General features: G+C 38.0%; 1 non-coding gene across 1 annotated transcript; it reads right to left on the minus strand.

Annotated features, from left to right (window-relative positions):
• Positions 1–878: 878 nt before the first annotated feature.
• Positions 879–956, minus strand: LOC116746915. The gene has a single exon (XR_004347918.1). It is a non-coding gene; the product is annotated as a small nucleolar RNA SNORD55/SNORD39 (small nucleolar RNA).
• Between the last annotated feature and the right edge of the window lie 8,715 nt (positions 957–9,671).

Here is a 9,671-nt window from a genome sequence, read left to right on the forward strand (position 1 = left end):
GGTCTGCACCTCCACCTGCCAGTAAATATATGGCTGGTTCTACTGGGCTGAGAAGGAATATATAAAATGTTGGGTTGTCAAAATCTATTAATCAGATAAACAGAAGTAAACATATCAATAGACATTGTATAAATGTTAATATACTTCAAAATATAGTACACTTTTATATAATAATCCCTAATATTTGAATCACCATGTATAGCTTTTTGGTTTGGGGGTGTTGTCTGTTTTATGAGCAATCATACCCACTACCTCATTTAAATCTTGCTGTAACCGATTTGATAGTTTTGAGGGACAAATGGGTCTTTTCAACAGTTATGTCCCTGGGGCTCACTTTATAAAGCAAATAATTGCTTAGGCACATAATTTAATATTTAAATGTTGAAATTTGCCTTTATAAATATTTTCTTGAGATATCTTATTTCATTTCTTTGTAAACCAGTAAACTATATATAATAGGAGATTCAGTTTATGCCTAAGACATGTCTGCCTTGAATTGCAGGGAAATCCAGATACTCCTGCTTGTGACATTTATGTTTGCTTCTCCCTCAAATGAAACCCCTTCCCCACACTTCCATTCAAATGCCACTTTCTCATAGAGGACTTTCTTCCTAGAGCCCAATCTAAAATAGGGCACATGCAGGGACACACATGGATATACACACTCGCACACACACACAAGCATGCATGTACAGGCACATTACTATTCAGTCCTTTGTTCTGACGTTTTTTAATAGCAGCTATCTTTACAGTTAATATATAGTTACTTGCTTAATATCTGTGTTTCTCTTTAGAATATAAACTCCAAAAGGGGGAAGCGGCTTTGTCTCATTCTTCTTTTATTTTATTTTAAATTTATTTTTTATTTTATTTTATTTTTTACGCTCAGCTCTCCAAGGTTGGCTCCCCCATGTCTCATTCTTGATCTGTGACCAAAACTTTGGTCACATAACGAACTGGCACATAATGAACTTTCAATAACTATGTGTTGAATAGTTGAATGAATGATTATGAAGAGATAAGGCACCTCCTATAACTTATCAAAAGGTGAGTGAGAGTCAGAAGGACTAGGTCAGTTACAGGAATGTGGTCCAGTGTTGCAGGGGGCAGATGTGATGTTCAGTGTAAGGTCATATAGATTTTCCTCCATTACAAACCCCAAAGACTCAGGAAGGGATGCAACAACAAAACTATTTTAATAAAAATTAAATTACCTATAGGACACTAGGAGTACAAAATAATGATAACATTGGTTCTACAGTTTTTGCAGCCAAGAGGGAGAAGGCAGTGGTATGAGGGTTGCCAGTGGCTGGCTGTGACAGTGACAGATAAACATGCCCATGAACATATTCCGTGCCTGATCAGCGGGACTGGTGGCATCTTACGTGGAGATTAGTACCTTAACTTCCACTTAGGACCTGTAGAGCGAAGAGTCACCTGTGGCCTCATTTGAAGCAGAAAAGGAGGAAAATGGTGCCTACTATGTGGGAACCCAGCGTTTGCAGAACACACACACACACCACCTTCCAGGGACTTCCCCCAAACTGATATAATCTGCAAAACCCAAGTTACAATGTGCTGACCCATTTAGTGATTTGCAACTGTTGAAGCATATGTGTGTGTGTTTAAGAGTAAAATACAGTATCAACAAAAGATATGGTCCTTATCATTAATGAAGTAAGAGCAGGCACAGACACGTAACGTCTCAACAACCTCATTGTGTGTGTGTGTGTGCCAAAAATGGTGAGGAGATACAGTCAGCTAGGCTGATTAAGGAAAGGCTTTTGGAGAAATAGGTAATATATTCTGAAATTGCTAGCATAAAGGGGAAAGAAACCACTGAACAAGACCCAAAAGATTGGAAGGAATTTGGAGGTAATAGTCGAAAGAATGACGTGAAGAAAGGAGGTCACAAGTAATAGGAACTATATGAATGTAGTTTATAAAATATTTGTGATGGGGACTTCCCTGGTGGCACAGTGGTTAAGAATTTGCCTGCCAATACAGGGGACATGGGTTCGAGCCCTGGTCCGGGAAGATCCCACATGCTGCAGAGCAACTAAGCCTGTGCGTCACAACTACTGATGCTGCACTCTAGAGCCTGTGAGCCACAACTACTGAGCCCATGTGCCACAACAAATGAGGCCTGCGCGCCTAGAGCCTGTGCTCTGCAACAAGAGAAGCCACTGCAATGAGAACCCCACGCACCGCAACGAAGAGTAGTCCCCACTCTCCACAACTAGAGAAAAGCCTGCGCACAGCAACGCAGCCAAAAAAAAAAAAAAAAAAAAAATATATATATATATATATATATATATATTTTTGATGGAGGAGATTTTAAATATCCTCTTTGAAAATACATGGTTTTGACTCTTGGTCCTCACCACCTACCGTTTGTTTCTTAAGTGCTCAGAAACTCAACTTCTTCATTCAGAAAAAGCTGGCTAATATTGTCTACTTTTCATGATTATATGAAAGATTTTTTTTTTTTTTTTTTTTTTTTTTTTTTTTTCTTTACGCGGGCCTCTCACTGCTGTGGCCTCTCCCGTTGCAGAGCACAGGCTCTGGACGCGCAGGCTCAGCGGCCATGGCTCACGGGCCCAGCCGCTCCGCGGCATGTGGGATCTTCCCGGACCGGGGAACGAACCCGTGTCCCCTGCATCGGCAGGCGGACTCTCAACCACTGCGCCACCAGGGAAGCCCTATATGAAAGATTTTGAAAGTATATGTAAGTGAAAGTTACAATATGATATATGGGAGCTGTAATTAATATGTAGTCCCTTGTGCTCTTCTTACAAATGAGGAAACTGATATCCAAAGAAGTTATTTACCTGAAACCACACAGATATTTGTTGACTAAGACTCAGGATATCTCAGCTCTTGCACGTATACTATTTCTACTACACTTCAAATGTGTCTTATCCTTCCACCATTGAAGTATTATGTGCTCACTATGGAAAATTTAGAACCTACTAAAAAAATAGATAAACGGAAATATCTCACCAGGATTCTATTACTCACTGTAATAGGTTTTGTTATTAAAAATATATATTTTTTGTTATTTTTTTCAGTGTTTCTATGGATGGATTTTTGAAAGTTTTTGTTTTTACTTCATGGTGATTTTATTGCCTCCAGCTTAATTAATTAGTATTCTAATGTAAGCATTATTAATGGCACACAGCATTTCAACTAATGCATACTCCAAGTTTATCAATATTTATTCACATTTATTCAACAGACTATTTCCAAATTTTTACATAGAATTATGCTGTCATAATGTCAAACATGATTTAAAAATAACTGGCACTTAAAGTATTTATTCTTTCTATTCATCTTGTGCCTTTCAATGTATACAACTGGAAGATTTCAGGCCAATATTGAGAGGAACTTGGTAAACGGACAAGCACAGTAGTTTAGAAATAGAAGGATAAGGGTCAACAGGGTGAGAAAGTGTGGTGAGCAGTGTAACACACATACATGGAAAGGCAGGAGTTAAGAGCTTGTGCTTTGAAGTTCAACACTTTCCAATGTGAGAACTTTGACAAGTTAGTTAAACACCTCGGCCTCAGTTACCTTATCTATACAAGGAGCATATTAATAGATCCTAGCTCCCAGGATTGTTGTCAGGTTTAAATAGCAATCCGGTACAGTCCTGAGAATACGATCTGACAATTAGTGAACACTCAATGCATATCTGTTATGATTCCCAAAGCTTTAGTAACAAAAAACAGAGTCGGGAATTATAGTTCCAAGTGAAGACAGGATTGAACGATGGCTTCCTCGTTTTAGGAGAAGTTGAAGTGTATGTAAGTATAGAAAGAAAGAAACAGATGGAGAGGGCCGCTGAGAGATAAGTCATCCTTAAACTATCCCTTAGACAGTTTGGGAGAATCATATTCAGAAAAACCTTCTCCTGTTCATTTTCTTATTCCCATTCCACCCTACGGTATGTAGTTCAGTGCTTATTGCCTCGTGGGAAGAGATGTGTTAGCAGAAAGCAGGGAAAAATAGCCTCTTCTGGCTTTTGAAAGAAGCCCCAATCCTTTTTAATTTATTTATCTTTTGCCTTTTTTAGCTCTAATCAGGCCTTAATGAATTCAGAGCATAGACAAAATATTTCTGAGAAAAATGCCATAGGCTAGAGTTAGGCTTCTGCCCTGAGACTAAAAATACTTTCCTTGGGCTGGGAGGAGGGAGCCTTGTCACTAACTGGCTGAGTGACTGGATCAGTCACCTAACCTAATTGAAGTTCTATAACTGGATCTATTTTTAAAAGTAGCAGAAATATATGGTGTTTTTTTTTCTTTGTAATATAGGATGTCTTTTTAAAAATAAAGGTGCAAAATGTTTTAATTCATTTTAGAGATAGCAGAGCTAAGGATGGTGCATGTGGTCAATGTTCATAGCGCCAACATTTACTTAGAAGGAATAATAAAATTTCACCCCCACCTTAACTGACTTTCCCCCAGAAATTTTAGCAAGAGAGAAAGGATAATTCATTAAATTCCATCATCACACCACCATCATTAATACTACAACTACTACCTCTTATAGACATTGAGTTTCTAGTATCAAGTTTTACTTTAAATGCAACTCAGTGAAACTTCCAAACTTGAAAATGCTATGTTAGTTCGGGCTGCTGTAACAAAATATGATAGACTGGGGCTTCCCTGGTGGCGCAGTGGTTGAGAGTCCACCTGCCGATTCAGGGGACACGGGTTCGTGCCCCGGTCCGGGAAGATGCCGCGGAGCGGCTGGGCCCGTGAGCCATGGCCACTGAGCCGGCACGTCTGGAGCCTGTGCTCCGCAACGGGAGAGGCCACAGCAGTGAGAGGCCTGCGTACCGCGAAAAAATATATATATATGATAGACTGGATGGTTTAACAACAGACATTTATTTCTCATAGTTCTGGAGGCTGGAAATCCAAGATCAAGTTGTTGGACAATTTGGTTCCTGGTGAGGGCCCTCTTCCTCATCGGGTATGCAGATGACTTCCTGCGTGTCCTGTGTCCTCACATGGCAGAGAGAGAGCTCTGATGTCTCTCCCTCTTTTTACAAGGTTTCTAATCCCATCATTACGCCCATGAAGGGTTCCACCTTCATGGCTTCATCTAAATCTAATTATCTCCCAAAGGCCCCCAACTCCAAATACTATCACACTGCAGAGTTAGGGCTTCAAAATATGTATTTGGAATGGGGGAGGGGACATAATTCAATCCATAGCAAATGCTAAAATACTTACATATAAAGTTAAAAAAAAACAAGCAAACTACATTTGGTGACTCCAATATTAAATTCTGTAATAGTTTGGATCTGAAACTAGATTTTGTTTGTATTTGAAAATCTTGATAGAACACACTCTTCCTTTCCTTATTAAAATATGAGTACTAATGTAAAATTGGAACAATATGTCAGCTGATTTACTATATTTTGGGTCAAGTGGTGAAAGAACTATTCAGACAACCTGCCAGGTTCTGTTAGGTTACACCCAGAGCTTCACGGTTTAAGACAAACGCAGGCTGAAGCTTTGACTCATAGGCATGTGGTCTGGCTCAAGAATATGCTACATGTTTCTGGAAACACACACACACACACACACACACACACGGAACCAAGAAACACAAAAATGTCTTCAGAGAATGAAAGCAAAAACCAGAAACAGTATCTTGTCCTACCAATTTCCGCCATCCCTTAGAGAAGCAACCAAGTATTTCCTTTGTGGTTTGCATTTCAAGGAATTTTTAAAACTCAGCAGTAACTAAGTTACTTTCTGTATTATCTTATAATTCTTTTTTTCTCAAGAAATGGATGGATTAACCTTGTGACACCAGTAGGTTGGTAGGTAAGCACAGAAAATGTAGAAAAAGCATTCAAACATGTTATGGGAAAAGAAAAGTAACATACTAGTCAACTCCACATAAGGTTGCAAAACCGTCCTTGGTGTTTTTTGTTTTTGTTTTGTTTTTTTACTTTTAACTTCAATCCCTCAGGTGCCATCATGTTTCACTCGTTTCCCATAAGCCCCAAAGTGTAATTAGAGACCAACTGCTCAATCCCACTCTGTGCAGACTTGCCCCTTGTTCTAAATTACCTACCTTGGTTCTCCCCCAACCCTCCTGCCCACAGTCCACACTAATCAAAATTCCTGTTCCTATGGATAGGAGGGAAAAGATCTAATTAAATTAATGCTTAAATGTGATTCCCTGATAACTTTCCATCCATCTTCTCTCTAGCTCTTAACTGTGTAGTGTTAGGAATAGAACTATAAGTAAGACATGGCCTTGAACTCACAATAGGAATGTCAGATGTGATTCATCTTAGTAGGCAGGATAGTAACATATATTTGCAATACAGGAAAAACTAGGATTCTGGCAGTGACATCTCATTAATTTCTAGAATTTTATTGTTTCATCTTTCTGGTAGGATAGATGTTCCCTATTTCTTATCTATCTGCTTTCTTCCACCCTGATATTTTTCTTTCAGTTGCAGGGAATGACCTTCCTAAATGTAAGAGATCAGTCTTTAATTTAGGGTATTCCTTTAGCAAATCTCCCTTACAATATTCCTTAAACAAGAGGCATGTTTGAGTAGGGGTATAAATACAGTGTTAAGAGAAAATAAAGACGAGAGTAGCTGCATATAATTTTTGGATCATCTGGGAAGGCATTTACAGAAAAGCAGATACTAGAGTTAAGCCTTAGGATAACAAAAATTTGGACAGAAATGTTAAAATGACTTTCACTTAAAATGGAAAACAAAGCAGCACCAAATGCTTACAGGGTGCATGCATGTCCAAAATTTTTTTATTTATCAGATTATAAAGTAATTGTTTCCATTTTCTTTAAATTGTCACAATTATCTTTAAAATCATTAACAACCCTGGGCCTTGCTGTAGGTGCCAAAAACATCGGTTGTGTTTAATTTTTTTTTTTTTTTTCTAATCACTACTTGGAAAAAAACAGATTAATGCTAACAAACCTACTTGATCCACTTAATTATTTTTTAACATCTTCTTTGGAGTATAATTGCTTTACAACGTTGTGTTAGTTGCTGCTGTATAACAAAGTGAATCAGCTATACGTATACATATATCCCCATATCTCCTCCCTCTTGCGTCTCCCTCCCACCCTCCCTATCCCACCCCTCTAGGTGGTCACAAAGCACCGAGCTGACCTCCCTGTGCTATGCAGCTGTCCCTCACTAGCTATCTATTTTACATTGGGTACTGTATATTTGTCAATGCTACTCTCTCACTTCATCCCAGCTTACCCTTCCCCCTCCCTGTGTCCTCAAGTCTATTCTCTATGTCTGCATCTTTATTCCTGTCCTGCCCCTAGGCTTTTTTTTTTTTTTTTTAGATTGCATATATAGGAGTTAGCATACAGTATTTCCTTTACTCTTTCTGACTTACTTCATTCTGTATGACAGTCTCTAGGTCCATCCACCTCACTCCAAATAACTCACTTTCATTTCTTTTTATGGCTGAGTAATATTCCATTGTATATATGTGCCATATCTTGTTTATCCATTCATCTGTTGATGGACACTTAGGTTGCTTCCATGTCCTGGCTATTGTAAATAGAGCTGCAGTGAACATTGTGGTACATGACTCTTTTTGCATTACGGTTTTCTCAGGGTATATGCCCAGTAGTGGGATTGCTGGGTCATATGGTAGTTCTATTTTTAGTTCTTTGAGGAACCTCCATACTGTTCTCCATAGTGGCTGTATCAATTTACGTTCCCACCAAAAGTGCAAGAGGGTTCCCTTTTCTCCACACCCTCTCCAGCATTTATTGTTTGTAGATTTTTTGATGATGGCCATTCTGACCGGTGTGAGGTGATATCTCATTGTAGTTTTGATTTGCATTCCTCTAATGATTAGTGGTGTTGAGCATCCTTTCATGTGTTTGTTGACAATCTGTATATCTTCTTTGGAGAAATGTCTACTTAGGTCTTCTGCCCATTTTTGGATTGGGTTGTTTGTTTTTTTGTTATTGAGCTGCATGAGCTCAATATTTTCTCCCATTCGGAGGGTTGCCTTTTCGTCTTGTTTATGGTTTCCTTTGCTGTGCAAAAGCTTTGAAGTTTCATTAGGTCCCATTTGTTTATTTTTGTTTTTATTTCCACTTCCCTAGGAGGTGGGTCAAAAAGGATCTTGCTGTGATTTATGTCATAAAGTGTTCTTCCTATATTTTCCTCTAAGAGTTTTAGTGTCCGGTCTTACATTTAGGTCGCTAATCCATTTTGAGTTTATATTTGTGTATGGTGTTAGAGAGTGTTCTAATTTCATTCTTTTACATGTAGCTGTCCAGTTTTCCCAGCACCACTTATTGAAGAAGCGGTCTTTTCTCCATTGTATATTCTTGCCTCATTTATCAAAGATAAAGTGACCATATGTGCGTGCATTTATCTCCGGGCTTTCTATCCTGTTCCATTGATCTATATTTCTGTTTTTGTGCCAGTACCATACTGTCTTGATTACTGTAGCTTTTAGTATAGTCTGAAGTCTGGGAGCCTGATTCTTCCGACCCCATTTTTCTTTCTCAAGATTGCTTTGGCTATTCGGGGTCTTCTGTGTTTTCACACAAATCGTGAAATTTTTTGTTCTAGTGCTGTGAAAAATGCCATTGGTAGTTTGGTAGGGATTGCATTGAATCTGTAGATTGCTTTGGGTAGTATAGTCATTTTCACAATGTTGATTCTTCCAATCCAAGAACATGGTATATCTCTCCATCTCTTTGTATCATCTTTAATTTCTTTCATCAGTATCTTATAGTTTTCTGCATATAGGTCTTTTGTCTCCTTGAGTAGGTTTATTCCTAGATATTTTATTCTTTTTGTTGCAGTGGTAAACGGGAGTGTTTCCTTAATTTCTCTTTCAGATTTTTCATCATTAGTGTATAGGAATGCAAGAGATTTCTGTGCATTAATTTTGTATCCTGCTACTTTACCAAATTCATTGATTAGCTTTAGTAGTTTTCTGGTAGCATCTTTAGGATTCTCTATGTATAGTATCATGTCATCTGCAAACAGTGACAGTTTTACTTCTTCTTTTCTGGTTTGGATTCCTTTTATTTCTTTTTCTGCTCTGATTGCTGTGGCTAAAACTTCCAAAACTATGTTGAATAATAGTAGTGAGAGTTGATAACATTGTCTTATTCCTGATCTTAGTGGAAATGGTTTCAGTTTTTCACCATTGAGAACAACGTTGGCTGCTGGTTTGTCATATATGGCCTATTATGTTGAGGTAAGTTCCCTCTATGCCTACTTTCTGGAGGGTTTTTATCATAAATGTTGAATTTTGTCAGAAGCTTTTTCTGCATCTATTGAGATGATCATATGGTTTTTCTCCTTCAGTTTGTTAATATGGTGTATCACATTGATTGATTTGTGTATATTGAAGAATCCTTACATTCCTGGAATAAACCCCACTTGTTAATCCACTCAATTTTTAAAAAATTTCTTCTAATTCACTTATTCTATTTGCTTATATATCTTGTACATTCTGTGGTTTCTATCCAGTTGGTTTTTAGTAGTAACTATGATTATTATTTGTTCCCATCTAGAAGAAAATCAAATAATCATCTTGGCATGGCTATACAGACATGTGGTAAAATAATTTTTCTTAGATGCAAATTTTTGAGCATACATGCTAGTGACAGAAGACTCT

The sequence above is a fragment of the Phocoena sinus genome, chromosome 21, assembly GCF_008692025.1.
Source record: "Phocoena sinus isolate mPhoSin1 chromosome 21, mPhoSin1.pri, whole genome shotgun sequence".
Taxonomy (NCBI): Eukaryota; Metazoa; Chordata; class Mammalia; order Artiodactyla; family Phocoenidae; genus Phocoena; species Phocoena sinus.